Source organism: Hemiscyllium ocellatum, chromosome 7 (assembly GCF_020745735.1).
Source record: "Hemiscyllium ocellatum isolate sHemOce1 chromosome 7, sHemOce1.pat.X.cur, whole genome shotgun sequence".
In the NCBI taxonomy this organism is placed as follows: Eukaryota; Metazoa; Chordata; class Chondrichthyes; order Orectolobiformes; family Hemiscylliidae; genus Hemiscyllium; species Hemiscyllium ocellatum.
In genome coordinates, this window is record NC_083407.1 from 7,067,409 (window position 1) to 7,090,869 (window position 23,461).

At 45.8% G+C, this 23,461-nt stretch overlaps 1 protein-coding gene across 3 annotated transcripts in view; it reads right to left on the minus strand.

The window, feature by feature from the left end:
* Positions 1 to 10,601, minus strand: part of LOC132817709 (gap junction gamma-1 protein-like) — a 62,943-nt gene extending 52,342 nt beyond the window's left edge. Inside the window, exons 1-2 of one of the 3 annotated variants that reach the window (XM_060828235.1) lie at positions 10,504 to 10,598; positions 1,249 to 1,340 (exon numbers count right to left, since the gene is read on the minus strand). The gene's annotated coding sequence lies outside the window, so the exon portion shown is untranslated. Of the gene's footprint in view, positions 1 to 1,248; positions 1,341 to 10,503 lie in introns of all 3 variants that reach the window. The other 2 variants (XM_060828236.1, XM_060828234.1) reach the window with 2 other exon arrangements.
* Between the last annotated feature and the right edge of the window lie 12,860 nt (positions 10,602 to 23,461).

Genomic DNA, 23,461 nt, shown 5'->3' on the forward strand with positions numbered 1-23,461 from the left:
GTGCCACAGTTTAAAGTCAAGGGTATCCCACTTAAGGTGGAAGTGATGAGAACTTATTTTTTTCTCTTGGAAGATCATTAGTCTTTGGAATTCTCTCTCAGAGAGAGTGGTGGAGGCTGGATCATTGAAAATATTCAGGGTCAAGTTGGACAGAGTTCTGATTAACAAGGGAGTCAAAGTTAATAAGGGTTACAGCAGCAAGTGAAGCCAAGGTCATGATCAGATTCACCAGGACCTTAGTGAACAGTAGCGCAGGATTGATGGGTTGAATGGCCTGCCCTTCTTTAATTTTATAGCTTTGAATGTCAAGATTGGCATCAATTGCTTTAGGCTAGGAGGAGTGTCTTGCAGTACAGTTATAACATCAACACCTTGAGGCTGGAAAGGCCCTGGTTCAATTCCTACCCACTCCAGATGTGCACGATAACACACCCAAGGAGGCTGAGTAAACGCTTATTTTAAAAGTCTCTTTAAGGAAGTAAAGCACTCTCAGACATTGATATAACCACCTTACTTTGGAAATCCCAATGCAGTTTACACAATTAAGCATTCTGGTTAAGTAGTTACTACTGTAACACAGGAAACAACAATGGCACACAGCAAGATGCCGAGCACAACAATGTCACAATGACTTTATAACCTGTTTATTAATGTTGATTTGTCAATGAAGGTGTAAATGCAAGCAGTAGTGGAAAAGCTCCCCTTCTTTTCCAATAGTAATCCAGAACTCCAGGCAGGTTAATGTTCTGGGAGATCTAGTTCAAATCCCACAATGGCAGATGATAAAGGTTTAAATCATAGAATCCCTACAGTGTGGAAACAGGCTCTTCAGCCCAACAAGTTCACACCGACCCTCTGAACAGTATTCTACTCAAAACCATTCCCCTACTATTCTACATTTACTCCAAACTAAATGCACCCAACCTACACATCCCTGGACACTGGAGCAATTTAGCACAACTTTGGACTGTGGGAGGAAACCGGAGCACCCAGATGAAATCCACGCAGACACGGGGAGAATGTGTCTGTGTAGAGTTTGCACAGTTGCCAGAGGCTGGAATCAAACCCAGGTCCCTGGCACTGTGAGGAAACAGTGCTAACCACTGAGCCACCGTGCCACCCGTTGACTTCAATAAACATTTAGAACAAAAAACCTGACCTCACGATGCCCACATGGCCATCATAATTGTCAATGAAACCCAGCTGCTTTACTAATGTCATTTAGAGAAAGAAATCTGCCAGTCTTACCTGGTCTGGCTTCTGTGTGACTCCAGACATACACGATGCGATTGACTCTTAATTGCCCTCTGGGTAACTGGGGATGGGCAATAAATGCTGACCTAGCCAGAGACACCCACATATGATAATTAGAAAAAGCTGCCACAGGATCTTTTGTATCTACCGGATAGGTGAGGGCTCAGTTTAATATTGCATTAGAAACGTAGGGTCTTCGACAGTGTAGCAATCCCCTTGGTCCTCTACGTCAAGATTGTGAAGCAATAATTGTGCGCTCAACTTTCAGAAATTGGTCCCAAATCTATGAAAATGTGACTCAAGAGGGGAGCACATTACTCACTGAGGCTCAGTCGGTGATTAGCATAACAAGTCGAGATCACCACCAATGACAAAGGCTCAGGAAAATACCAAATACAATTCTAAGTTTTCACAGAACTGCACAGACAAATTCTCTGCGCTCAGCAGCCAAATCTGTGAGCACAGATGGGCGGTAATGAGAGCCACACTAATCCCAAGGGACAGGCAAAGGAGGAGCTAACACTATGTATAAGATCATTCAATCCAGAGGAAATTGTTGGAAAACACATCTGCCAGCAGCACAGGAACTTTCTCAATCTCATCAAACACATGCTGGTCAAAGTGAGGATTGTTGCCCTCTTCTACACACAGCAAACCTGAAGGTCAGGCACAATTAGCCAGGTGTCAGGTTTCAGGAGTGCAGTTAACAGAGAAGAGGAGTGATATAATGGACCCCAGACCCACATCATACAATCCAGAGGTCCCTGTAGCTCCTCAGCCCCATAAGCCAGGCCACAAGGCCAGTGCAACATGGAGGGTGAGTCACAGGGTCAGAGGTACCCTACTTCAGATGGAATACCAAAACCTCTAGTCTCCCAGGAGGACTGAAAAAAAATCCCCATGCCAATATTGTGAAGAAAAGAAAAGGGAGGAGAAAAAAAAAGGCAGCTAATTTGTGGAATTCTCTACAGCAGAGGGCTGTGAAGGCCGAGTCACTGAATATAATTCAAACTGATATCGTTTTACATTTTAAAGGCAAAGGTAATGGAGAGAAAATGGTTGGATAACATTGAGATACAGGATCAGCCATGATCACATCGAAAGGCAGAGCTTAGAGGCCAAATGGCCAACTCCTGCTCTTGGAGTTTGCATTTCCATGGGAATGTCCCCCCCACCCCCACTGCCCAACTCCCCAGGAGACCCTAGGGCCAATATTTATCCGATGACCAACATCACACCAGTGATCTTCTCATCACCATATTCCATTTTGTGAGATCTCATCTGTGCTATTTGCCTCCACTTATCAAAACTTTCAAATAGCAATTACAATACATTAAAAGGTACTCAAGAGGCTGTAAAAATGTTTTGGGCTGCACCCCACAGTTACAAATAGCAATCTCTCTGAATATCACATGAACTCAGAATCCTAAGCATCCCACAAACCGATCTGCCCCTTTAAGTTTCCATCTACAAAGAAGACAACGAACTTAAAAGCTCTGCAAACTGAGAGAAAGTATTGAATGTGAAAGGTGTTACACAAATGCAAACATGCGTTGTTGTTGTGGTTCCACCTAAAAACCATTATGGGATCTTGGCAGGCAGGAGGTGGAAGAAGTTGCGATGCTTCTTATGGTGAGATGTCTGTTCACCCACTACAGAGAGAATGGAGGAATAATCATTTATTGTCAAGTTATAGGGGAAGGAAATAACCTCATTGTCAAACTTCAGGGCTAGTTTGGCTCAATAAAAACCCCATATTGTAAGGAGTGGAGCCATTCATAAGTATAAGATGTAAGAAAATGTAAAAGTTAAATTGATATAGCACCTTTTATCACTAGCTGACATTACAAAGCACTTTCCTGCTAACAAAGCACGGTTCTTGAAGTGGAGTCAGTGTTACAATGTCAGACGCACAGCATGCTCCCACAAACAGCAATATGTTAATACCATAGCTTTACTTCTTAAAATCAAGAGAGGAGAACTGGCCCGGATGATCAGGATCGAATCCCTACAGAGGGGAAGCAGGCCATTCAGCCCATCGAATCCACACCAACCCTCTGAAGAGCATTTCACCCCCAACTCTACATCTGTACCCTGCATTGCCCATGGCTAATCCATTGAGCCTGCACATCCCTGGACACTATGGGCAATTTAGCACGGTCAATCCACCTAATCTGCACTTCCCGGACTGTGGGAGGAACTAGAGCATCCAGATGAAACCCACGCCAACGCTGGGAAAATGCAGTTACCAGAGGGTGGAATTAAACCGGGGTGCCTGGCACTGTGGGGTAGCAATGTTAACCACTCAGCCACTGGGTAGATGGCAGAATCAAGATGCATGACTGTGAGGGAGGTAACCCCCATGCTGGTCTTCAAAATGGCAGCAGCGGGATCTGTTACACCCATCTGAAAGACAGCACAGCTTTCCCTCTATGCTGCACTGGGAGTGTCAGCCTTGTTTGTCACACAAGCTTCTGGAGTGGGACTTGAACCCACAACTTCCAGCTTCAGAGTCAAGTGGCAACCATCAAGCCAAAACTGATCCAGCAGGAAGAGATTAGTGATGAAGTGCTTTCCACTGGCAGGAGGGCTAACAACCACAGGCCACAAACTTAAAATAATTGGCACAGGAGACAGGAGCAACATTCAAAAATACAATTTAAACAAAAAAAAACACACACAGCAAGATTTGGAATATCCGCCTGAAAGGGAGGAAACAGATTCCAAAGCAAGTTCCAAAAGAAAAAAAAGTCAGATAAATATTTGAAAAAGGAAAATCAATGCAGGGCTGTGGGATAGAAGGAGCAAGTGGGCTAATTTGAAACTTCCATCATCTTAGATCAGCCATGGTCTAGCTGAGTAGCAGAGCAGGGTAAATGGGCCGAATGGTCAATTCGCATTCCAATTTATTTTCATTCTTTAAAAAGTGACAGCATATAGTGAGTCAAACAGCCTTCATCTGTGCCATTTGCTTCCGTGTTGCTATGTTAAAGGCAGCCCTCCACATGTGTTCAAGAGATGCCAACCCAGTATTATGTTAGTGCACTGATGAAACTTGCCAGACCTGCTCTACCCCACCACCACCCACCCACTGCTCCCTTATTCATGTTAACAACAGGTAGAGGAAAATTAGGGAAAGATTTATACAGCACAAAAATGCTCAGTGCATTTGAGGGACGGAGAGGGACGGAGAGGGACGGAGAGGGAGAACAGCTTAAAAGGAAGATTCAGAGGAACAACAATCAACCTATTCAAAAACAAAAGGAACATGAGGTGAAGGGGATTAACTCACAGATGGTATAAAAGCAGTTTAATGGTTTTGTGCAGTGTCAAAACACACAACCCCTCCCACCCCGTAACCCACAGGCCCATTAGCAAACAGACCAGTCACCTCTTTCTAACACTGCTCCATCCTGATTGACCTAACCATTAAACCCCGCACAAATCACACTGCATGTGGCATTTAAATAAGCTTCAGGACACAGGAATAGCTTGTATTCTCCACTTACTGGAGGATGGGCACAGATGGCACTAATTTAACTCCCTTTTCTGCTTCAGAGCACACAGACTCCCGCTGGATTCTGAGCCAGGTAGCTATGCTTGCTGTTCTTTGCCCTAACCTTGCCAGAGGCTAGTTCACAAGGGGTCGAAGCAAGGGGCTTCGCAGTTAGACACGGTCATGGCTTGTTAGCCCTGGTCGCTCATTGGCGTCTAACCAAGAGTGTGAAGTTGCAACTACCCCCATGTGGGACAGCCTGGAAAAGGGAGAAAGCAGGAGGTGGAGAGAGGACCCGATAGAGCTCTTTAAGATGATAAAAAGGAGCTAAATATGGGAAAACATTTAAACTTGTGACCAAGATTAAAGGAGGGACGACAGATGTAATTAGTCACTCACTGATCCTGGTTCCAGGGGTCAGAAACTTTAGTTAAGAGGATAGATTGAAAAAGTTGAAACTGTTCTCCTTGAAGCGAAGTATGGGAGGAGATTTATTAGAGTATTTTAAAATTACGAACAGGCTGGATACAGCAGATAGGGAAAAGGTATTCCCATTTGCAAAAGAAACAAGGATGATACGGGCTCATGTTTAAATGGGCAAACAAAGCAAGGGTAATGTGCAGAAACATTTTTCACAGCGAGTATTCGGGGTCTGGAATCCACTGCCTGGAAATGTGATGGAGGCACATTCAATTGAGGCATTCAAGAGGGAGTTGAATGATTATACGGATAGAAATTGTGCACAGGAGAACCCTTGACAAAGGGTTGAAGTATGGATAAAAAAGGTAGGAAATCAAAATGAGATAATAGAAGTGGGCAGCACTGCTGCCTCACAGCGCCTGAGACCCGGGTTCAATTCCCGACTCAGGCGACTGACTGTGTGGAGTTTGCACGTTCTCCCCGTGTCTGCGTGGGTTTCCTCCGGGTGCTCCGGTTTCCTCCCAAAGATGTGCGGGTCAGGTGAATTGGCCATGCTAAATTGCCCGTAGCGTTAGGTAAGGGGTAAATGTAGGGGTATGGGTGGGTTGCGCTTCGGCGGGTCGGTGTGGACTTGTTGGGCCGAAGGGCCTGTTTCCACACTGTAAGTAATCTAAAAAAATAAGAGGCTGAATGGCCTCTTCTGCACCAGAACAATTCTATGATTCTGGGATAAATCCAATTGGAAATTCAAGACAGACCGTTTCAGCTAGAGAGCAGTGAATGTGGAACTCAGTCCCAGAGGGAGCGGTCGAAGTATCATTATAGACCTAAAGAGGCAAAGAATTAGAGGCGAAGCTGGGTAATCATGAGAAGTACAGAAGGATACGTTGATGGGAGGAGAATGGAGTGCAAACATCAGCAAAAAGAACAATCAAGTCAGGTGGCCCGTTGCTTTGCTGCAGATATTTTGCAATAACATACTTGGTATACTATATCTGTCAGTATTCACATTGAAAAAGGGTAATGTTAGTGAGAATACAGAGATACAGGCTACAAGATTAGATGGGAATGTTGTTGACAAAGAGTAGGGTTTAGCAATTTTGGAAGATCTGAAAATAGTTAAGACCCCTGGGCTGGATGGGATTTATCCTCGGATTCTCTGGGAGGAGATTGCGGAGCCTTTGGTTTTGATTTTTTAGGTCATCATTGTCAACAGGAATAGTGCCAGAAGACTGGAGGATAGCAAATGTTGTTCCCTTGTTTAAGGAGGGGAGTCAGGACAACCCTGGTAATTATAGACCAGTGAGTCTTACTTCGGTTGTGGGTAAGGTTTCGAAAAAAGTTATAAGAGATAGGATTTATAATCATCTAGAAAAGGAATGATTTGACGAGTGATAGACAACACAGTTTTTTGAAGGGTAGGTCGTGTCTAACTAACCTTGAGTTCTTCGAGAAGGTGACAAAACAGGTGGATGAAAGTAAAACGGTTGATGTGGTGTATGTGGACTTCAGGCGACAATGAGGACTGCAGATGCTCGAGATCAGAGTCTAGATTAGAGTGGTGCTGGAAAAGCACAGCAGGTCAGGCAGCATCCGAGGAGCAGGAAAAAAAAAATCAACGTTTCAGGCAAGAGCTCTTCACCAGGAATGACATTTGATAAGGTTCCGCATGGTAGGCTATTGCACAAAATATGGAGTTTCAGAATTGAAGGTGATTTAGCTGTTTGGATCAGAAATTGGCTAGCCGAAAGAAGACAGAGGGTGATGGTTGGTGGGAAATGGTTAGCCTGGAGCTCAGTTACTAGTGGCGTACAGCAAAGATCTGTTTTGGGGCCACTGCTGTTTGTCATTTTTAATAAATGGTCTGGACGTGGGCATAGAAGGATGGGTTAGTAAATTTGCAGATGACACTAAGGTAAGCAGAGTTGTAGACAGAGCCAAAGGATATTGTGGGTTACAGAGGGACATAAATAAGATGCAGGGGTGGGCTGAGAAGTGGCAAATGGAGTTTAAATGCGGAGAAGAGTGAGGTAGTTCACTTTGGAAGTAGTAACAGGAATGCAGAGTACTGGGCTAATGGTAAAATTCTTGGCAATATAGATGAACAGAGAGATCACGGTGTCCAGGTGCATAAATCCCTGAAAGTGAACAATCCTCTCAACCTGGATGGCAAGGCGGCATATGGTGTGTTGGTGTTTATTGGTAGGGGGATTGAGTTTTGAAGCCACGAGGTCATGCTTCAGCTGTACAAGACACTGGTGCGGCCGCACCTGGAGTATTGTGTACAGTTCTGGTCACCACATTATAGGAAGGATGTGAAAGCTTTGGAAAGGGTTCAGAGGAGATTTATTAAGATGTTTCCTGGTAAGGAGGGAAGGTCTTACGAGGAAAGGCTGAAGGAACTGATATTGTATTTCTTAGAGAGAAGAAGGTTGAGAGGTGACCTCATTGAGACATATAAGATAATCAGAGCGTTAGTTAGGTTGGACAGTGAGAGCCTTTTTCCTCAGATGGTGATGGCTAACATGAGGGGACGTAGTTTTAGGGCAGATGTCAGAGGTAGTTTTTTTTAAACTCAGTAGTAGGGGTGAGGAACAGCCAGCCTGCAATAGTAAGACTCACCAATGTTAAGGGCATTTAAATGGGCATTGGACAGACATATGGATAATAATGGAATGGGGTGTGGGTTAGATGGACATTAGATTAGTTTCACAGGTCGGTGCAACATCGAGGGCTGAAGGGCCTGCACTGCGCTGTAATGTTCTACACTATAATGACAAGCCCCCCATGGATTAGTCTTTGCCCAAGTGAAATCTCTTCTCAATACTGACCCCATTAAACCCTTTTGCAGAATTTTAAAGCTCAACCTCCTATTTTCGAGGACAATATTGTCCTGATCCAGTCTACCCTACATGTGACTCCAGACCTACAACAATGCAGTAGACCCTTAACTCCCCTCTGAAATGACCCAAGCAAGCCACTCAGATCAAGGGATGGGCAACAAATGCTGAATCAGCCCCTGATGCCCAGATCCTATGGCTAAATAAGAAAAATTGCTGAGAACCTGGAGTCACACACGGGCAAGGACAGCTTTTCTTACCTAAAGAAGGTTAGTGAAGCATAGGTTGTATAAGACTCTGGTGTGGCCTCATCTGGAGTATTGTGTGCAGTTTTGGTCGCCATACTATAGGAAGGATGTGGAGGCACTGGAACGGGTGCAGAGGAGGTTTACCAGGATGTTGCCTGGCATGGTAGGAAGATCGTATGAGGAAAGGCTGAGGCACTTGGGGCTGTTTTCATTGGAGAAAAGAAGGTTTAGGGGTGACTTGATAGAGGTGTACAAGATGATTAGGGGTTTAGATAGGGTTGACCATGAGAACCTTTTTCCACGTATGGAGTCAGATATTACGAGGGGGCATAGCTTTAAATTAAGGGGGGGTAGGTATAGGACAGATGTTAGGGGTAGATTCTTTACTCAGCGGGTTGTGAGTTCATGGAATGCCCTGCCAGTAACAGTGGTGGACTCTTCCTCTTTATGGGCATTTAAACAGGCATTGGATAGGCATATGGAGGATAGTGGGCTAGTGTAGGTTAGGTGGGCTTGGATCGGCGCAACATCGAGGGCCGAAGGGCCTGTACTGCGCTGTATTTTTCTATGTTCTATGTTCTAACAATTCAGAAAAGGTTCACAGTCACCATTAGAGACTAGCTTCCAATTCCAGATTTGATCATTAAATTCACATTCCACCAGCTGCTGTAGTGAGATTCCCACCAGGACATTAGCAGGGGCCTCTGGATTACTCTTCCAATGATATTAACTGCCCTGAGACACTTCATGGAGAATATACTAGTCTTGGAGATGGAGCAGGAGAAAGTGAGGACTGCAGATGCTGGAGACCAGAGTTGAAAAGTGTGGTGCTGGAAAAACACAGCGGGCCAGGCAGCATCCGAGGAGCAGGAGAAGCGACGTTTCGGGCATAAGCCCTTCTTTAGGAGATGGAGCAGAGAATTACTGGAATTGTTCCAGGGAAGAGGGTCTCCAGTAATGCGGAGAGACTGGAGAAACTGTGCGTATTCTCCTTAGAACAGAGATGGTTAAGAGGGGATTGGACAGACCAATTCAAATTGGGAAATGGTCTGCATCAGGCAAATACACAGGGAGACAATGTCCATTGACAAAGAGGGTCAGGAATCACTGTGACTGGCTCAGAGGAAACGGTTTTAGTTTTAAACAGTGAGCTGTTACTATCTGGAATGCCTCAAAGATTTCATAGTATCGTATGCTAACATTCTCATTTTTTTTTAAAACATTCATGTTCCTGGAGTGAAGTTCCTGCCCAGAGACACCTGAGCAAATCTAGGTCCCAGATCAGAACAGGATTGGGGATGGCGGGAGTTGTTTTAATGAGGGAAAAGTGCTTTGCTGTGATGCCTCCCGTAGGCAATCAGCCCGCAACTGCTGTCCCAGGCTCATAAATTAGGGCTATGGGAGGCGGGGGGTGGGGAATTGGAATCAGATGTTCCCTCACCTCAAAAGAAAAGAGGGGAAACGGAAGTGAAATCTCATTTTGTAAATTCACATTGTAACCCAGAGGGATCAAATAGCACAAAAAAGACAGGATGGAGTGAGTGAACAGAGCTCTGCGGAGGAGGGATGAGGAAGTCTGAGGGAATTTGGAAGGGGGGGGGAGAGAAGAGGAGGAGAGAGAGTGAATATGGGAAGAGGGGGAAAAAAGAGTCAGGAGAAGAAAGACTGATGATAAAATCCTAGTTTCTCCAGTGTTCTCCAAACATTTCCCTCCCGGTCCCAGGACAAAAGGTGGGCTCGCAGCTCGGTCTCTCCATCCGAACAACCCCTCCCCTCCTCCTCTTTCACACACTCTCACTCTCTCTCTCTCTCCCCCTTTCCCCGCCGTAAACCTTCCCGCCAGCTTTCCACATGGAAAAATAAAAGCACATTGAGACCGAGGTTAAAACAAAAAGCAAACCCACCTTCAGCAGCTCAGGCACAGAGCGGGGGTAGGGGGATTTGATCGAAAAAAAAACGTCTGATGGAGAGGGCAAGATTCAAAACCCGCGGAATTGAGAGGGACAAGTGTTTCAGAGGGACGGGGGGGAGGTGGGAGTGACTAAATAAAAAGAGAGAGAGAGAGAATAAAGAAACAGGGCAAGGTGAGATAACCGCAAAAGTTTGTAAAACTTTGCTGGAAGTTTTATACTCTACGACCGACCAGTTCATTTTGTTTTACATTGAAACTGACCCGAAATCGCAGCCTGTGATCAGAAATGGTCATACTCTGAAAGCCCAAGGAGGAACAGAGAGCTGTACTCACCAGAGTCCGGGAACTTCTGACTCTGTGCAAGATGCACGACTCACTCTCTCCCTCTTCCAAACAAAGACCAGGCAAAAAAGAAGACAAACAGAGAGAAAAAAGCTGGCTGAGAAAGAGGAGGGGGCACGTGATTCCTCCTAAAATCTCCCCAAAGTCCTTCCTCCCAACTCCTTCTCCCCGCCCTCCAGCTCCGAGCAAGAGCCTGATGAGAGATGTACCTAGCACACAGGGACAATGTGCTCAGACCCACTGCTCTTCCAGTTTAAATCCTGGTCTCCTTCCCGCCCCCCAACAGCACATCTTCAGTTGTCAATTTCAACGCTAATTCCCCGATGACATGGTCCCTTCATGAAGTGGGAATGAAAATAATATCCCTCTACCTACCCCTCACCCTACAATGTTCAGGGTCATTGGGAATTAAAGAGGGGATGCGCATCGAAATTCACAGGGGCAAATTTTCAACACTTCACCAGCAATCCCCACCCCAATCCCTCCCCATATCCCACCCTGTCACCTTCCCCATATCCCACCCTGTCACCTTCCCCATATCCCACCCTGTCACTTATCCCTCCCCATATCCCACCCTGTCACCTTCCCCATATCCCACCCTGTCACCAATCCTTCCCCATATCTCACCCTGTCACCTTCCCCATATCCCACCCTGTCACCTTCCCCATATCCCACCCTGTCACTTATCCCTCTCCATATCCCACCCTGTCACCTATCCCTCCCCATATCCCACCCTGTCACCTTCCCCATATCCCACCCTGTCACCTTCCCCATATCCCACCCTGTCACCTATCCCTCCCCATATCCCACCCTGTCACCTATCCCTCCCCATATCCCACCCTGTCACCTATCCCTCCCCATATCCCACCCTGTCACCTTCCCCATATCCCACCCTGTCACCTATCCCTCCCCATATCCCACCCTGTCACCTATCCCTCCCCATATCCCACCCTGTCACCTATCCCTCCCCATATCCCACCCTGTCACCTTCCCCATATCCCACCCTGTCACCTTCCCCATATCCCACCCTGTCACCTTTCCTTCTCCATATCCCACCCTGTCACCTTCCCCATATCCCACCCTGTCACCTTCCCCATATCCCACCCTATCACCTTTCCCTCCCCACCCATCCCACTCCAGTACCTTCCTCCTGCAGTGACCATGGAATCAATTGTTGTAAAAACCATCTGGTTCACTAATGTCCTTTAGGAATGGAAATCTGCTATCCTAACCTAGTCTGGCCTACATGTGACTTCAAGCTCAGAGCAACATGGTTGACTCTTAGCTGCCTTCTGGGCAATGAGGGATGGGGGAAACACTTCTGGCCTAGTCAGTAATCCCCACATCCCACGAAGCTATAAAAACAACCCCAGACTTTCCACAACCCCATATCCCACCATATTCTTGATATCCAGGGCAGGTCAGTGTGCTTCAGCTCAATCATTCCATCACGGGATTCCTGAACGGGAGAAATTTGCTAATCCGATTAGAGATCAGAAGCGAAACCCTGGAGTCCAGACAGAATGTTCCGGAAATTCTGCAGCGTCCTAGAGTAAGAAACATTCCCATTCTGGCTTCTCACACATCCTCAATATCCATCACTTCACTGTATGGGGGCCATGTTCAGGGCCCACGCAGCCAAAGGCATAGCTACCAATGGTGCAACCACCTTCAGCTGCTTCATCAATGACCTTCCCACCATCATAAGGTCAGACATGGGATGTTTGTCAATGATTGCACAATGTTCCGCACCTTCCGTGACTCCTCAGAGACTGAAGCAGTCCTTGTTCAAATGCAACAAGATCTGGACGATCGTGGGCTGACAAGTGGCAAGTGTCAAGAGGGTAAGGTGAGGACTGCAGATGCTGGAGATCAGAGTCGAGAGTGTGTGGTGCTGGAAAAGCACAGCAGGTCAGGCAGCATCCGAGGAGCAGGAGAATCAACGTTTCGGGCAGGAGCCCGTCATCAGGAATGAGGTTGGGATCCTTGGGAGTCGAGAGATAAATGTGGGGGGGGGGGGGACTGGGGGTGAGGTGGATGAGAGTGTAATAGGTGGATGGAGGTGGGGGTAAAGGTGATAGGTCAGAGAGGAGGGTGGAGCGGATGTGGGAAGGAAGATGGACAGGTCATGAGGGCGGTGCTGAACTGAAAGTTTGGAACTGGGGTAAGGTGGGGGGAGGGGAAATGAGGAAACTGGTGAAATCCACATTGATGCCCTGGGGTTGGAGGGTCCCGAGGCAGAAGATGAGGCGTTCTTCCTCTAGGCGTCGATGGTAAGGGAGTGGCGATGGAGGAGGCTTAGGACCTGCAAGCCTGACTACCCCGGCTGACCTATCATCTCAGCCTGCTCCTGCAGATGGTAATTCATCTCCACATACCTCGATACTGTCCTCTCCTCCTGGTTCAGGAACTCCTCACATAAGTTCTAGACACCACCCACGCCCTCCACCTGCTCCAAGACTTTTGTTTCCCTGGCCCCCAACGTCTCATCTCATCTTCACCATGGACATCCAATCCCTGTACACCTCCATCCGCCATGACCAGGGCCCCCAAGCCCTCCGTTTCTTCCCCTCCTGACGTCCCCACCAGGACCCTTCCACTGACATTCTTATTCGTTTGACTGAACTGGTCTCACCCTCAACAATTTCTCCTTCGAATCCTCCCACTTCCTCCAGACCAAAGGGGTAGTCATGGGCACCCACATGGGCCCCAGCTATGCCTGTTTACTTGTCAGCTATGTGGAAAAGTCTATCTTCCGCACTTACACCGGCACCACTCCCCACCTTTTCCTCCCCTACATTGATGAATGCATCGGCACCACCTCATGTTCCCAACGAGGAGGTTGAACACATTCCACCTCGATCTTAAATTCACCTGGACCATGTCTGACACCTCTCTCCCCTTCCTGAACCTCTCCATCTCCATCAACAGTGACCGACTGAACACTGACATCTTCTACAAATCCACCAGCTCCCACAGCTGCCTGGATTATACTTCCTCCCATCCTGCCTCCTGCAAAAATGCCATCCCTTATTCCCAATTCCTTCGCACCCGCTGCATCTGCTCCCAGGAGGACCAGTTCCATCACAGAACACACCAGATGGCCTCCTTCTTTAAAGACAGCAATTTCACCGCCCACGTGGTTGATGATGCCCTCCAGCGCATCTCATCCATGTCCCGCACCTCGGCCCTTGAACCCACCCCTCCAACTGCAACAAGGACAGAACCCCCTGGTCCTCACATTCCACCCCACCAACTTCTGTATACATCACATCATCCTCCGCCATTTTCACCACCTACAAATGGACCTCACCACCAGGGATATATTTCCCTCCCCATCCCTTTCCATTTTCCGTAAAGACCGTTCCCTCCATGACTTCCTCGTCAGGTCCATGCCCACCAACAACCCACCCTCCTCTCCTGGCACCTTCCCCTGTCACTGCAGGAATAGCAAAACCTGTGCCCACACCTCCCCACTCACCTCCATCCAAGGCCCCAAAGGAGCCTTCCACATCCATCAAAGTTTCACCTGCACTTCCACTAATATCATTTATTGTATCCTTTGCTCTCGATGCGGTCTCCTCTACATTGGGGAGACTGGACGCCTCCTAGCAGAGCACTTTAGGGAATGTCTCCGGGACACCCGCACCAATCAACCACACCGCCCTGTGGCCGAACATTTCAACACCCCCTCCCACTCTGCCGAGGACATGCAGTTCCTGGGCCTCCTCCATTGCCACTCCCTCACCACCAGACGCCTGGAGGAAGAACGTTTCATCTTCCGCCTTGGGACCCTCCAACCCCAGGGCATCAATGTGGACTTCACCAGTTTCCTCATCTCCCCTCCCCCCACCTTACCCCAGTTCCTACCTTCCATCTCAGCACCATCCTCATGACCTGTCCCACTTGTCCATCTTCCATCCCACCTATCCACTCCACCCTCCTCTCCGACCTATCACCTTTACCTCCATCTCCATCCACCTATTGCACTCTCAGCTGCCTTCCCCCCCAGCCTCACCCTCCTCCCATTTATCTCTCCACCCCTGAGGCTCCCAGCCTCATTCCTGATGAAGGGCTTTTGCCCAAAATGTAGATTTTTCACTTGCACTTGTACTCTCTGATCTATTTCATCTTCTTTTCGTTCCAGTTTTGGCTCTTGCCTTTTATCCTAGTTTGTTAACACCAAAAAGTCTGTTCTCGTGCTGTACGACTCTATGACTCCACATGGATCCAAATCCCAGCAAAGTTGCTAGTGAGATTGGAGTTTTATTAATAAATCTGAAATATAAAATTGGTGCTGCTGATTATGGAATAATCGTTGATGCCCTTGTCCTTCTGGGCAGTTGAGTCTGCATTAAGTTCCGCAGTGCACCTTGTAGCAGGTATACACTATGCTCCTGAGCATCAGTGATAGAACGAGTGAATGCTTGTGAATGTGTTGCCTATCAAGTTGGCTGTTTTGTGCTGGATGATGTAAAGCTTTTTGGGCAGTATTGTTGGTAGCTTATTAATCCAGAAATCCAGGCAATTTTCTCGGAACCTGGGGTCAAATCCTGCCATGACAGATGATAAAATTTGAATTCAATAAAAATCTGGAATTAAGAATCTAATCATGGCATGAGATTGTTGTGATTGTCAGGTAGAACCCATGTGGTTCATCTGATGGACCCTTTAAGGAAGTAAAGTTGCCATCCTCACCTGGTCTGGCCCACATGTGAATCCAGACCCATAGCAATGTGGTTAATTCCTAACTGCCCTCTGGAGAAATAGGAATGGGCAATAAATGCTGGCCCATCCAGTAAAATCCACATCCTGTGTATGAACAAAAAAAATCAAAATGCAAGCTTTGACCTGAATGAGTTTGTTGGCTGTTGTTTTTCAAAGAGGCCAGATCTGACATCTGTTTAATGTCCCATCCAAAAGACAGTGTCACTGGCACTCCCCTTTTATTCCTGATGAAGGGCTTTTGCCCGAAACGTCGATTTTGCTGCTCGTGGGATGCTACCTGAACTGCTGTGCTCTTCCAGCACCACTGATCCAGAATCTGGTTTCCAGCATCTGCACTCATTGTTTTTACTCCCTTGATTATGCACGCCCAGTCTCAGGCTAGATGACACATCCAATTGTCCTTGATTCAGAGGTGTGAGTACTGTGGAACAACGGCTGACACTCGCACGGCTGAGGGGGAGATGCTGTTAAATGGTCAGAGACTTGATCAAAGGGGTAGCCTTCAGGAAGGCTGTTAAAGAAGGAGAGAGGGTCAGGAATTCAGCATGGCCAGCCAAAGCTAATATCAGGGATGCTGAAGAGACCAGAATTTCAGAAACACAGAGATTTTGGAAGGTTGTGGGGCTGCAGGAGGTTATTAAAAAGGGGAAGCAACCATATTATGTGACCCTTAAACAACCCTTGAATTTAATCACTTCAGCCCTAGTACTGTGTGTCTGCAATATTCCGACTGCTCGACATATGCTTCCTGGCCAGCAGCCCTCAGGGAGATTCAACGATGAGCTAACAGCTGGTAACTGCTTGACAGATTTCAGCATGAAATTTTCATAAAGGCCCCCAGCCTGTCTACAAATCTGCATCTGTATCTGTATGTGGCGGTGGTGGTTCTATAACTAGATCAATAATCGAGATGGTCCTATCATAGTCAGTTTGGAACTTGGATCCAGGCTAAAATAAAATCAAACAAAAATCACCTTAAAGCTATGAAAGAAAATCCCAACTGGTTCAGGAACTCTTTGCTATCCTGCCCCACATAGGAACCTGCTCAACTTTTAATTTGTTTTTTATGAGCACATCCTCAAATACTGATCAGAGTTAGACACTTCCTATGTTGAGTTTACAACCAGAATCAGAAGAACTGACCTAACCTGAAGTATTCTGGCCATCTGTCTAGCTTTGTCTACCCTCCCCTAAGTTCAGGTAGAGGGAGTTAAGATACAAATCATGATTGATGATCTAATTAACTGACCGATCAGACTCAAGGGAATAAATGGCCCACTCTTGCACCTCTGTTTTGCAGTAAGTGGAAGGTATTAGCGGTAGATGCATTGTTGAGGAGAGGGAAACAATTGCCACAGTCACTCAGTGATAACAACCCACACATGATCTGTAGCTATGACCCAACAGATGAAGAATGAATATAACTCAGCCATCAAGACTCAAACTGATAAATATTTGTTAAATAAAGGTCACGAGGTACATGAAGCAGAGGCTGGCAAAGCAGATTTCAGGAATGAGCCATTCTTTCCTGCTACACTGAAAGAAAGATAGATCTTACATTTATATAGTGCCTTTCCAGAGCATCATTTTTGAAGTGGGGTTTCTGATATAATGCAGCTGGACTACATATAGCAAGAACCTGAATTTGCTGAAAAGGAGAGACAAGAGATTATCAAAGATTTTCATCTCCTGCTCATCAGGACAAATGCAAACATGCCAAATTTCAAAGCATATTAACAATTCATACCACAGGATCAAAGGGTATGGATTTGGTTTTATCCTTTTCTCCAATGGTCAAAATTGTTGTGATTCGTTAAAATTTGGCATTCTTGCATTTATCCGGATTCAAGCAAGTCAAAAAAGGACTTTAACAATGTGTTTCACTCTTCAGAAATATTGTAATTACAGAATGATCCTGTTTTCATCTGTGATGTCAGTCAAGGGATAAACTTGACCATGACATCAGGGAGAACATGGCATGTATGTTCAGGCGTTGACCTTTTCTATGAAGAGAACAAACCGCACTGCATCTACACTCTTGATCCTACCCTCTTGAACCTCCTTCACAATTTAAAAATCTTCATTAGGTTCTGCCAGGTTTCAATCTTTGAGTAAAAAGTGAGGTCTGCAGATGCTGGAGATCAGAGCTGAAAATGTGTTGCTGGTTAAAGCGCAGAAGGTCAGGCAGCATCCAAGGAGCAGGAAATTCGATGTTTCGGGCCAGAGCCCTTCATCAGGAATGAGGAGAGGGTGCCAGGCAGGCTAAGATAAAAGGTAGGGAGGAGGGACTTGGGGGAGGGGCGATGGAGATGTGATAGGTGGAAGGAGGTCAAGGTGAGGGTGATAGGCCGGAGTGGGGTGGGGGCGGAGAGGTCAGGAAGAGGATTGTAGGTTAGGAGGGCGGTGCTGAGTTCAAGGGAATCGACTGAGACAAGGTGGGGTGAGGGGAAATGAGGAAACTGGAGAAATCTGAGTTCATCCCTTGTGGCGATTCCCTTGAACTCCCCCCACCTTGTCTCAGTCGATTCCCTTGAACTCTCCCCCCACCTTGTCTCAGTCAATTCCCTTGAACTAACCCTCCAGCCACAAGGGATGAACTCAGATTTCTCCAGTTTCCTCATTTCCCCTCCCCCCTCCCCCCACCTTTTATATCTTTCCCCTCTCACCCTAAACCTATGCCCTCTAGTTCTGGACTCCCCGACCTCAGGGAAAAGATTTTGTCTATTTATCCTATCCATGCCCCTCATAATTTTGTAAACCTCTATAAGGTCACCCCTCAGCCTCCGACGCTCCAGGGAAAACAGGCCCAGCCTGTTCAGCCTCTCCCTGTAGCTCAGATCCTCCAACCCTGGCAACATCCTTGTAAATCTTTTCTGAACCCTTTCAAGTTTCACAACATCTTTCTGAGTTGAGAGGTCATGTTGCAGCTGTCTAGGACACTTTTGGAATACTGCGTTCAATCCTGGTCTCCCTGTCATGAGGGGCATGGATAGGGTGAATAGTCAAGGTCTTTTTCCAGGGTAGGTGAGTCCAAGCCTAGAGAGCAAAGGTTTAAGGCGAGAAGGGAGAGATTTCAAAGGGAGCTGAGGAGCAACTTTCTCAGGCAGAGGGTGATGTGTGTGAATGGAACGAGCTGCCAGAGGAAATGACAAAGGCTGGTACAATTACAGTATTTAAAAGGCACCTGGGTGGGTATGTGAATAGAAAGGGTTTAGAGGGATATGGGCCAAGTACTGGTAAATGGGACTAGATTAGGATATCTTGTCAGCATGGATGAATTGAAGCAAAGGATCTGTTCTCGTGCTGTATAACTCTTTGGCTCTATGAATCTACAAAAGCTGAAGTTTCCAAAGTCACTCCCATCCCAGGGAAAAATAAAGAAACAAGGTAATCCTAAGAGGCAACTAGATAAACATATCAGGTAAAGTGTATGCTAAATATGTGAAATGAAGAGGGGTTGAAGGAGGTTTGTGTGAATCATTACCACTGGGAAAAGCAGCTCCCACTTTTCAAAAAAAATGAGAGGGCATGGATTGAAAATAGTTTGCAAAAGAAACTCGGATAGTATGAAAAAAATATTTTCACTTAGTGAGTAGCCAGGGCCTGGAATGAATTGCCTGGAAATGAGGCAGGTTTATTTGAGGAGTTCAAGAGGGAATTGGATGATTATTTGGATAAAAATAATGTAGAAGGGTATGGGGAAAAAGCAGGAGGTTGGTACAAGAGCTGATGTAGGCAGGATGCACCAAATTGCCTCCTTTTGCACCATTAGAAGTCTGTAATTCTGCGATTCATTGGCATGCATTACTTCTTTGAGCTGAAGAAAATCAACATAATTTACCTTTCTTTCCTCTCAATCCTTCACTGCATTTCCCTCAAGCCGAAAAAAAGAAAATCTATCAATCTTGGTCTTGAAAGATCGTCTTTGTGATTCCTTTTGCAATTGTATAATTGAAACTCTGAGACCTGCCCAACAGAGAGCTGGTTTGTTTAAGAACAGGAGAAAGAGAGTTTTGTGTTTTGCGCAGAGTGAGGGAAGCACTGGGAGCCTCAGCCTGGGGAACGTTACTGAACACACCAACATCAGGGAGGAAAGGTAATGAAAGCGTGACTGACCCCTTTGATGTGCAGTGGGGCCCTGCACAGAATCAGTGAGCAGCACTCAACCTGCACTGGTTAATGACAAAGCTCATTGTTTTCACTGAAGGCTTCTGTGAAGACTTAAAGGCCTGTTTCCATGGAGATGTCTTTCCTTGTGGCAATTTTATTAAAGCAAGGTGGGTAGACTTCAGCACTGCCCTCCCCCACCCCATTAACCCAGCTCTCCCTGAGGTCATCAGCCAAGATGCAACTCCGCAGAGCCACATCTCACACAAAAAATGACATATTGAGGTGAATAGATTGGCCAGCTAATGACATTGTACTTGTGAAGGTATGGAAATCACCATCGTTACTAACCTATGAGTGAATATATTTAAAAAAAGCTCCAGTATCTAATGTTGAGGTAGATGATATGATGAATCGAAGGGTCCATTGTGCAGATGTGGTGACCAAGGAATAGACACAATCATACAAAAGGGATAAAAACCTCTCAGTAAAACCCCCAATCATGAAATGTTTTTAAGTAGCTCTAGTTGAGATTGCTATCCTTCATAGATGTTCCTTGTGGTACTGTTCATAGAGTCATAGAGATGTACAGACCACGCTTTAAGGGGACAGAGGTTACTGAACTGGGCAGGAAAGGTAATAGAAACAGACAGTGCTGGATAAGATATGGAGGGACAGTTTTATGAGGAGAGGTTGAGTGAATTGGACCTGTAGTCATTGGAATTTAGAGGAATGAGAGGTGACCTTATTGAAACCTACAGATTTTGAGAGGACAAGAGGGTAGATGTAGAGGGGCTGTTCCCGCTGTGGGAGAATCTATGACCAGAGGGCATAATCTCAGAATAAAGGGACACCCAATAAAGACAGAGATGAGGAGGAATTTCTTCTCTCAGAGAGTAATTAATTTGGGGACTTTTTTTTCTGCAGAGGGCTGTTGAGGGTGTCATTAAAGTTTAGATTTTAGATTCCCTACAGTGTGGAAACAGGCCCTTCAGCCCAACCAGTCCACACCGACCCGCCGAAGAGTAACCCTTTTTTTAATTTCAAAAATATACTTTATTCATAAAATACTTTGATGATCTATACAAGTGGACATGCTATACATATGTAAACATTCCATTTCTTTGCATACCGAAACAGAGTAATCGTTTCTATTTACAGGTCTGCACAATTACATTTTTTAGCTGAGGCACTAGCGAAGCCCAAATGACTGCATGGGCCCCCTGCTCTTCTTTAGGCAAGCAGAGTAACCCACACAGACCTATTTCCCTCTGACTAATGCACCTAATACTACAGGCAGTTTCCCATGGCTAATCCACCCTGACCTGCACACCTTTGGATTGTGGGAGGAAACCGGAGCATGCGGAGGAAACCCACACAGACACGGGGAGAATGTGCAAACTCCATGTGCAAACCTAGTTGAAGGTGAGATGGACAGATTTTTAATTAGGAAGGGAACCAAGGGTTAAAGGATAAAGGAGAAATGTGTGGAGATCAAGATTGTCAAATCAGCTGTAATCTAATTGGTGGAGCAGAATCGATGTGCTGAATGGTTTATTTCTGCTCCTATGTTTTATGATCCTACGATCTGAAACTCAGCAGCTGTGGCGAGGGAAACAGAGTTAACATTTCAAATCCAATAGACAATAGACAATAGGTGCAGGAGTAGGCCATTCTGCCCTTCTAACCAGCGCCACCATTCATCATGATCATGGCTGATCATCCTCAATCAGTATCCTGTTCCTGTCTTATCTCCATAACCCATGTTTCCACTATCCTTAAGAGCTCTATCCAACTCTTTCTTGAAAGTATCCAGAGACATGGCCACCACTGCCCTCTGGGGCAGAGCATTCCACACACTGACCACTCTCTGGGTGAAGGAGTTTCTCCTCAACTCTGTTCTAAATGACCTATCCCTTACTTTTAAACTGTGTCCTCTGGCTTGGGACTCACCAAGATCCCCTCTCAGCCTTCTAAACTCAAGGGAATACAAGCCCAGTCACTCCAATCTTTCAGCGTAAGATAGTCCTACCATTCCGGGAATTGACCTCGTGAACCTACGCTGCACTCCCTCAATAGCCAGAATGTCTTTCCTCAAATTTGGAGACCAAAACTGCACACAATATTCCAGGTGTGGTCTCACCAGGGCCCTGTACAGCTGCAGGAGAATCTCTTTGCTTCTATACTCAATCCCTCTTGTTATGAAGGCCAGCATGCTAGTAGCTTTCTTCACTGCCTGCTGTACCTGAATGCTTGCTTCCTTCTTCAGTTCTGAGGGTCAGTAATACCGTACGTGAAACATTAACTCTGCTTTCTCTCCACAGATTACTCCTGCACTTTCTGTCTTTGTTTCACATTTCCAGCATCTGCAATACTTTGTTTTATTTTTGACTGCAGGAAAGGTATTTAAACATAGAATGTTGAGCAGTGTTGCACAGGTACAGGCCCTTCAGCCCACTATATCCCTGCTGACCATGATGTCATTCCAAACTAATCCCAGCTGCCTGCACATGGTCCGTAACCCTCTATTCCCTCTCTGTGTAACTTGATAAGATATCGCTGTTGCTGAAATCTGTTCTTGGAGCATTTTAACAAATGCGCAGTATTGTAGAACAGTGAAATTAACACTGTGTCTCACTCTCACTGTTTGGATGCATTCAAGGGAAAGTCCCTCAGATACAGGAAAAATTGGTTCCAGAGCTCATTAATGTCATTCTCCAAAGGAACATTTAACATGAGCTGGTGTATGGGTGAAGTTATGTACTTAGGGCAGGACTCAGACAGATTATTTAAATCATTGGAATATTTCAGTACATTTTTATTGAAGTTAGTCATCTGTAATAGGCTATTTGTTTGCAATTATTCCTAATGAACTTTCAGTGCTGGAAATGAATTTCTCTATTGTCAGTAAAGTGAAATTGAACTTGATTCATATCATCGATATCCAAAAAAATTTGTTGTCACATATTACTTTTCAAATGAAAGAGAGAATGTGTGCTTATACAGTACCATTGTCAAACTCACCATGTCCCAAACCACTGGATAATCAAGTCAGAGCTCGCATGACACCAGGTTATAGTCCAACAGGGGTGGCACAGTGGCTAGGTGCTGGGTCCACTGCTTTTTGTCATTTATATACATGATTTGGATGTGAACATAGAAGGTGTGGTTAGTAAGCTTGTAGATGACACCAGAATTGCACTTATTGTGGACAGCAAAGAAGGTCACCTCAGAGTACAACAGGATCTTGATCAGATGGGCCAAAGGGCTGAGGAGTGGCAGATGGAGTTTAATTTAGATAATTGTGAGGAGCTGCATTTTGGAAAGGCAAATCAGGGCAGGACTTATACACTTAATGATAAGGTCCTGGGGAGTGTTGCTGAACAGTTGCTGGAGTGCAGGTTCATAATTCCTTGAAAGTGGAGTCGCAGGTAGATAGGATAATGGTGAAGGCTTTGGTATGCTTGCCTTTATTGATCAGTACATTGAGTATAAGAGTTGGAAGGTCGTGTTGCAGCTGTACAGGACATTGATTAGACCACTTTTGGAATATTGCATTTGATTCTGGTCTCCCTCCTATGGGAATGACATTGTGAAACTTGAAGGAGTTCAGAAAAGATTTACGAAGATGTTGGCAGGGTTGGAGGATTTGAGCTATAGGGAAAGGCATAATAGGCTGGGGCTGTTTTCCCTGGAGCATCAGAGGTTTATAAAAACATGAGGGGCATGGATAGGATAAATAGACAAAGTCTTTTCCCTGGAGTGGGGAATCCAGAACTAGAGGGCATAGGTTTAAGGTGAGAGGTGGAAGATTTAAAAGAGATATAAGGGGCAGCCTTTTCACGCAGAGGGTGGTACGGGTATGAAATGAGCTGCCAGAGGAAGTGATGGAGGCTGGTACAATTGCAACATTTAAGAGGTAACTGGATGAATGCTTATGAACAGGAAGGGTTTAGAGGAATCTGGGCCAAATGCTGGCAAATGGGACTAGATTAATTTAGGATATCTAGTCAGCATGGATGAGTTAGATTGAAGGATCTGTTTTTATGCAGCACAGCTCCATGGCTCTGTAAGCAATATTTTGCCATCTTTATCTTTTAGAGACAAAGAAAAC